Source organism: Pongo pygmaeus, chromosome 22 (assembly GCF_028885625.2).
Source record: "Pongo pygmaeus isolate AG05252 chromosome 22, NHGRI_mPonPyg2-v2.0_pri, whole genome shotgun sequence".
In the NCBI taxonomy this organism is placed as follows: domain Eukaryota; kingdom Metazoa; phylum Chordata; class Mammalia; order Primates; family Hominidae; genus Pongo; species Pongo pygmaeus.
In genome coordinates, this window is record NC_072395.2 from 1,551,430 (window position 1) to 1,560,252 (window position 8,823).

Consider the following 8,823-nt stretch of genomic DNA (forward strand, 5'->3'; position numbering starts at 1 on the left):
TTTAACACACTAAATCCTCCCCGGGTAAATGTATAAAGCTTTGCAATGTCGTATTTCACTCCCTTAGAGTTTGACTCTTTTCCCATACAACCATCCAGAGTCCCGTCTAACCAGAATGAAAATGCTCGTGATGGTTACCTAACATTGCTGAGAATTCCCCATATGTATGGGGCACCTGGCTGCTTCTCAGAAACTCCCTCTTTCTGGCAGACATCCCTGCTGAGAATGGAAATAAATGCTGTCTATGCCAACTCTCTAGGACAGTATCGGTTTCATCTAGACTAGTTTTCAAAATGAGGAAACAGCATGCACACAAGTACTTTATTCTCACTCTTTGGCCCTTGGGTTTATTAACAAGGTGAAATTATACAGAAGAATAAATTAGTTTAAATGAAAAAAAACAAAAAAAGGTAACTGAGGGAAGAAATTGAAAATGCAATAAAAATAGAAGATATTCAGGAATTCAATGTTATTGGTGCATAGAAATGCTACCGATTTTTGTACAACTGCTTTTTACTGTCACTCTCCTCAGTCCAGCAATCTCATTCCTCTTCCTGCATAAGCCTTCTGGGTTTCTGCCCTTTTTTATCTGCACCCTCTGCTGAGATTATTTTGTCTTCACCCATCCGAAACCCATCCATACTTCCAGTGCATTACGAGGGGTAATTATCTCATCCACCCAGCCTGATTTTTAAACTTACCTTCCTGCCCCCACCCTCTCTCCACTCTGAACAAGCTTTTAGTAGGTTGTTGTTAAGTTTTGGGGTTCAGAGAATCTGACTAGTGTGAGTTTCCCGAAGTAAAGGTAATGCCTTAATAATTTTCACTTTAATTGCTCTTTGTGCAGTGTTTTGCACATAATTTAACACAATAAATCCTCCCTAGGACAGTATCGGTTTCATCCAGACAAGTTTTCAAAATGAGGGAACAAGAAACATACAAGTATTTTATTCTCACTTTTTAGCCCTGGGGTTTATTAAGAAGGTGAAATTATACAGAAGAATAAATTAGTTTAGCTGAAAAAACAAGAAAAAATAGGTAACTGAGAAATTGAGAATGCAATAAATATAGAAAATGTTCAGGAACTCCATGTTATTTGTGCATAGAAATGCCACTGATTTTTGGACATTGGTTTTGTGTCCTAAAACTTTACTTGCTTATCCATTCCAGGAGGCTTTTCAAGTTTTCTCCAAAAGGAGTTTTGGAGAGGCTTTAGCATTCGCTACATAGAGACTCATATTGCAAATAGAGAGAGAGGAATCAATTTTTTTTTCTATTTGGATGCCTCTTTTTTCTATTATCTGATTGCTCGGGTAGGATTTTTAAATCTAATTAAATTGTCTTTGAGCGATTTTTGTACATTTTAATATGTCTGTAATTAATTTTATATCTGAATAATGTACCCTTATAAAGGAATACGTAGCTGTTTTATTTAGTTGTTTTATTATTGATGCACATTTGATTTGCTTTCAGTTTGGAAAAGTACCAAATAATGCTGCTTCGAGCACTTTTCTGCATTGCAAACTATGCTGGCATTTCTATTATACCTAATAGTGGAGTTGCTGGGTCCTAGAGTGTGGTTAAGTACATCATGTAAGTTAGGAGATACTACCCAGGAGTTTTTGAATATGGTTATAACAGTTTACACACAGAACAGTATAAGAAACTTCCAGTTGCTTGACATCATCACTAGTATTTAATTTTATCAGTTTTCAAAAATGTTAACTATTGCATAGTGGTATTAAATTGTATTTGTAGTATGCATTGCTCTGATGCATAAGGATGCGGATATGTTTATCTGCTTGTTGGCCCTTCGGTTCTGTATGTGGAACTCCTAGTCACATGTTTGACAATTTTGTTCAATGTATTGCATCTTTGTTTATTAATTGATCGTATTTAGTTAAATAACCTAGATATAAGGCTTTTGCCACATAAATATATGGCAAATGTTGACTTCCACTCTGTTCTTTCTTTTCTACTCTCCTGAAGGTTTAATTTCTATGAAGAGAAGGTTTTAATTCTAATAAGATCCAATTTATAATATTTTTGTCTTGATGGTTAATGCACTTTGTGTCCTAAGAAATCTTGGTCTGTGCCAAGGTCATGAACATATTTATCGATGTCATCTACTAGAAATATTGTTTTCAACTTCACCTTAAAATTTAAAATCAACTTATCATTGAAATTTGTTAATGATGTAAGATAGTATTTCTTTCTCACATAAATAACCAGTTGACCCAAGGCTATTTACCGAGAAGACTGTCTTCTCTCCACTGCTCTTCTGTGCCTCTTTTGTAATATACAAAATATCCAATTGTGTGGGTCTGTGTTGGACTCTCGAGTTTTTCTAGTTTTCTTTGTGCCTATTTTGGCATTACTAACATACATAGCTTTTATTACTATAGCTTTAATCTAAGTCTGAATATATGCCATTGTAAGCTCACAAACTTTGTTATTCTTCAGGACAGTTTTTACAGTTCTCTGATTTTTTATATGTATGTAAAATTTTTAAATTGATTAGACAGCTTCCACAAGATTTTTGCCAAAATATTGTATTGTGAAAATACAAATCTATAAATCAATTTGGAGAGAAGGTACATAGAACAAAGCAAAACAAAACACTAATAACCTCCAAACCAAACTTAAGGAGAACCCCACAATAAGAAAAGAAGTTCCAAAATTGGAATAAATATTTGCAACCCATGAAATTACAAAGGGGCTCACACATACACTGTACAAAGATCTCTATCTTCTTTTTTTTTGTTTTAACAGAGTGTCGCTCTGTCACCCAGTCTGTAGTGCTGTGGTGCAATCTCAGCTCACTGCAATCTCCATCTCCCAAGTTTCAGCAATTCTTCTACCTCAGCCTCCTGAGTAGCTGGGAGTACAGACATGGGCCACCATGTCTGGCTAATTTTTTTGTGTGTGTTTTTAGTGGAGACGGAGTTTCACCATGCTGGCCAGGTTGGTCTTGAAATCCTGACCTCAAATGATTCACCTGCCTCCGCCTCTCGAAATGCTGCAATTAAAGGTCTGAAGAACCACAGCCGACCTGTAAAGATGTCTTAAAAATTAGTTAAAAAACAAACAAAACAGAAAAAGAGAAAATAGAAATATCTATGCAGTTAAAAAGAAAAAGAAAAAAAGGCAAAAGATGTTATTTTACAGGTCTAGTACCCTGTGCCCCTCACTGTAATGGGGATGGACATGGGCTTCACAGGACATGAAATGCATCAAACAGTTGCTGGTTGAACGTGATAAATTCTTGTGGGACCAGCCTCAAGAGCAGAGCCCGTGGTGCATTGTTTCATCCCCTAGCCCTACATAAAAAAAATCTGGCTGCACCATGCTCTATGCTTACCTGCATTGGCCATTTCCAGAGCCCTGAGCACCTATGGACACCTAAGTCTGCCCAAACTCACCCCATCCCAATATTGTATCTGGTATTGAACATGACAACATGTCGTCACTGAACATGTGCTTATACAGTTTTGTGTTCAACTCCTTATTTTACAACAGGAAGACTGAGGCCCAAAAAAGCCAAAGACTGGTCCAGATCGCAGAAATTGGGCAGAACACAGAGTATTATGGAGGGAGCCAGCTTCCTAGGCTTTGCATGCATCCCACCCATCAGATTTGCTTTGGAAATTAGCGCCCCTAAGTCCTGGCAAATCCTGTGCTCTAGTTTCTACCTGGGAATTCTACTATTCCACTTCTCACATAGGTGTGCAGGCATGCACACACAAACACCACACACACACACCACACACACACGCACACACAAACACCACACACACACACGCACGCTTCTAAGGTGGAGATCATGGAGGTGAGGTTAGGGAAGAGGAAACCAGAGAAGTGACAAAAGGGGAAGAAATAGTACAGACAGCTTTGCCATGAGATAGAGGCATCCTCTCCCCATCTACATTTCCAGGAGCTGACAGCATGGGCTGAAGGATCCTCCAGGTTCCCTGGGTTCTGCCGGGCCTGGGGACCTCCCCAGCTGTTTCGAGAGGACAGGACTGGGGTTGTGACTCCCACCTCTGTGGGCTCCTGGAACTAAAATGAGCTCTGCCCTCCCCCCACCACCCCGTGTGATATAAAGACAGGCTACGTGAAAGAAAGAATCCGTTTTCTCCCTCATAAATAGGGGTACTTGAAGGGAATAATATCAAGGATTTCAGATACTCATAAGTGTCTCTTCGCCTTGGCTTTTCATTGGTAACTCACTGCGCTTTGAGACTCTAAGAAGAGGCTTTTCAGTTTCTAGAGGTCCTTCAGAGAAGAGAGAGGCCTAGAGACTTGGACAGATGAGGACTTGGAATAAAGCAGAATGTGACAATTCACTGGGCTCTGGAGTGTGGGGCCGAGGAAAAAATACTAGTTTTTGGGGTGTCCTTGAGGTCTTCATTCGGAAGTGGAAGAAAATATTGTCTCTGAATGCTGTTAAAATGTTTAATGAGTACACAGCACATCCAAAGAGGCTGAGGAAAATAGGAATCAAGGGAGGCTTCCTAGGTCACTTTTATGGCCCTTGGAGCCTTCAAATACTGCTACTTTTTCCCAGGGGTCTCTGAAGAGCCACTGCCTTGAGAATCCCCCAATACAGGTACCTGTTTTGTGATGCTTCACCCTGGGGCTACAGTGCTAGTGATAGCCTCTAGGTGGCGGCAGACTCCGTGTTTCTTGTGCCCGCTGGGCTTTACTGGAGCAGCTGGAGCCAGAGGCAGAGTCACGCTGAGGTCCTGCACCTCCTGTTATCATTCATGATCTCCAAATTATTGGGTGGCCAAAAGCAGGAAGAAGGGCTTTGTGATTTTCCATGTTATTTTACTCAGCGACTCTTTCCCTAGCACTCACCCTCTGGCAGCTACCTTGGTAGGTTCACCACGTGATACCAAAAATGATTAGGTTATCCCTGCATCTCCGCGGGGAGCTCACAGTCTAAGGACTGCAGGACAAAAACACTAAAGCAAGTACATGCAAAATAAAAGAGCATTTTATAATGGAAATAAAGTAGAATGTTGGGAGGGAGGGTTGGGGAGAGGTTGCCTGGAGGGGACATGAATGCCTCGCTGAGGTGACATTATGTTGTGACCAGAATGGAAAAAGAGAGCCAGTCCTGCGCAGGTGTGGAAAGTGTGTCAGGAAAAAGCCACTCTTTGTGAAGAGACTCACAGGCACAGGTGAGTTCGGCAGAGGAGGTTAGGAAGGGACCAGTGTGGCTGCAGGCAGCCTGAGAAAGAAAGGAACAGAGTGGAGGGAAGATCCTGGGGCCTGAAAGAGGAGGTTAGTCATTTGCTCTTCTCTGACAACATGGCCCTGAATTTTAGCACATTTTGACAACAAATACTATCTCACAATTTTTGTGAACCAGAATCTCGACATAGCTTAGTTTGGTGTCACTGCCTCAAGGTCTCTTACTTGGGTGGGGCTCTGATTTCAACTGAAGCTGGATATTGGGGAAGATCAGCCTCCACTCTGCCTCATGGAAATTGGCACGATTCAGCGTGAACCGAGAGCCCGAGTTCCTTCCTCTCCATTGGTCTGGGCATCTCCTCAGTTCTCTATCATGTGGGTCTGTACCTAGAGCATCTTAGGACACTGGAGATCGCTTCCTCCTCTTGAGGATTACAATAGAGAGATGAAAAATGAAAGAGATAGGCAGACATGTGCACAGAAAAAGAGAGAAAGGGAGACAGAGAGATTGAGAGAGGAAGCACAAGACAGAGCAAGTAGGAGAAAAATAATATTTTTTTAAAAAATGTAACTTTGGAAGTTGCAACAGACTATGTGATTTCCTCCCCCATTCACATTCCAGAACCTTAATGCCCAGTGTGATGGCCTTAAGAGTTCAGAGGTAATTAGGTCCTAAGAATGAGGCCCTCATGATAGAGATTACTGGCTTTGTAAAAGAAACTGCAGATGGCTGTCTCTCCCTCTCTCTGCTAAATGAGAATACAACCTGAAGTCCACCATGTGTATTCTCACCTCTGTCTCCCATGCAGTAACACTATCAGTTTCCTCATCTGTCCTTTCTACTTTCTTTAAAAGAGGATGCTGATTGCAGACAACACGTGACAGATGCATTTCAAATCACAAAGGAGTTTCTTGAGATATACGTGGTTTTAGTTTTAAGTAGAATTTCCTGAAGAGTTTTAGTTACAATACCACGTTCAAGAGGATGGTAGTGAAACTCATAGTAAACACTTGGCAAAACATAGGTTATGGGGCAGCCATCTGCTAGAAGCACTTCATAGGGGTTTATATATGAAACGTGAAATATAGGTTTAATCCTGGCACAGAAACAAAACCAAGTGCACTGCCCTTGAACAGCTGACCAGTCCCCAGCACAGGTCCATATCAAGAAACGGAGAAGAAAGAATCCATTTAACCCCAGAAAGGTCTTCATTTGCCCAAATTGAAAACCAAATTTCACTCAGGAAACTAATGTTGGGATTAATTAAATATAAGTCGGTCATATGTTTTCAAAATTAAATTATATGTGCGTTTGTTTGTCTCTATAAATATGTCCCCAACTTTGCTCATGGCTCATCTTCTGTATTTTTTGGCTGATTTTCAATGGTTTTCTTATATTGTATGGATGAATAGTCATTGAAATCGTCTTAATTTCACCATGTGTTTAATTATAAATCTGTACTTCCTTTGTGTGAGAGAAAATCTTTTGTGAACCAAATTTAATTTTTGTAAAGCTTCATAACTCCATATTTTTTCTTTTAAAAATTGTAATTGTGGTAAAAACTCATAATGTAAAATTTACCGTCTTAATTCTTTTTAAGTGTATATTTCATTAGTGTTAAGTACATTCACATAGTTATGCAAAAGACCCGTAGAACTTCTATGTCTTGCAAAACTAAAATTAAATGCCTTTTAAGACAATTGCCCATTTTACCATCTCTTCAGCCCTTCATAAATGCCATTCTAACTTTTTTTCCTATGAGTTTGTCTACTTAAGGTACCTGATTATGAAGGGAATCATACACTGTCACTTTGTTGCTGGCTTATTTCAATTAACATGATATTCTCAATAATTATCATATAATGTGTCTTTTTAAAGACTGAATAATGTTCCACTTTACGTATGTGCCACTTGTTATTAATCTGTTCATTGTTCAAGGGACATCTCGGTTGTTTCTGCCTTTTGGCTTGTGTTAATAATGCTGCAATAAATTTGGATGTGCAAATATCTTTCCCGGATCATGTGTTGTATATTTTAAATATATAGCTAGAAGGGAGTTTGCTGGATTATATAATAATCTCATTTTAATTTTTTTGGAGAGCTTTCATACTATTTTAAAAATCACTTTGAGATGATAGATTATTGTGATTTTGCTTTGCATTTTTCTAGAAGAGTGATGTCGAGTATCCTTTTAAATGCCTAGTCATTTCTATATCTTCTTTGGAGAAAGTCATTTCAAACATTTACCATTCTAAATCAAGTTATTAACTTTTTTTGTTGTTGAGTTTTAGGAGTTTATATATTTTGAAAATTACCATCTACCAAATATGTGAATAGAAAATATTTTTACTCTTTTCTGTTGTATGTATGTATGCACGTATATAACCCTATACAAGACAGGGTCTTGGTATGTTTTCATGGCCACTCTCAAACTTTTGGCCTCAAGTGGTCGTTCTTCCTTGGCCTCCTAAAGATCTAGAATTATAGGCATGAGCCACCATGCCCAGGTTTCACCCACTTATTAGGTGACATTTGTATGTCACTAAATGTTTTCTTTGATGTGTAAAATACTTGAAGCTTAATGTAGTCCCTTTCTTTGTTCTTTTCTTGTTTCTTATGAATTTGATGTCATACTTAAGCAAAGTTTTAAGACTTATGTCATAAGCATTTCCCCTATGTTTACTTCTAAGAATTTTATTAATTTTTATGTTTAAGTATTGAATCCATTAAAAAAAACTTTTCTTTTTGTATATGATACAAAGGAAGCATTCAACTTTATTTTTTTCTCTGTCAATATTCAATTTTGGAAATTCTTTGTTAAAGAGATTTTTATTTTTCTTTTGTGTGGTCATGGAAAGTTTATGGAAGACTATTTTATCACATATGCAACGGTTTATTTCTGGGATCTCTATTCTGTTTCATCATCTATGTATCTGTTTTTGTGGCAATACCATATTGTTTTTATTTTTATAGCTTTGTATCATGATTTTTAATCAGAAAATATAATAACTCTTTGTCCTTTTTAAAGGGTGTTTGGCTAGTCACATTTCCTAAACAACGTTTAGAATTATACACAAAAGTTCTGCAAAAATATATACCATTGGGATTTTGATGAAAATTACATTACATTTTTATATCATCATGAGTAGTACTGATAACCTCTTTTTTTTTTTTTTTTTTTTTTTGGAGATGGAGTTTTAATGAGTCACTTAGGCTGAAGGGCAGTGGTGTGAGCTGTGCTCACTGCAGGCTCCGCATCCCAGGTTCAAGCAATTCTCCAGTCTCAGCCACCAGAGTAGCTGGGATTGCAGTCATGCACCATCACTTATAGCTAACTTTTGTATTTTTGATAGAGATAGGGTTTTGCCATGTTGGCCGGGCTAGTCTCAAACTTCTGATCTCAAGTGATCCACCCACTTTGGCCTCTCAAATTCCTGGGATTACAGGTATGAGTCACGCACCGGCCCTGACATCTTAATATTAAATCACCTCACACTTAAGCAAGACTATATGTAAGATTTTGTGTAATTTCCTCTTATTTACGTATTTGCCAAATTTTCTTGCTTTTGATTTCTAGTTTATTTACATTATATGACTTCAGTTTTCTTAAATTTAATAAGACA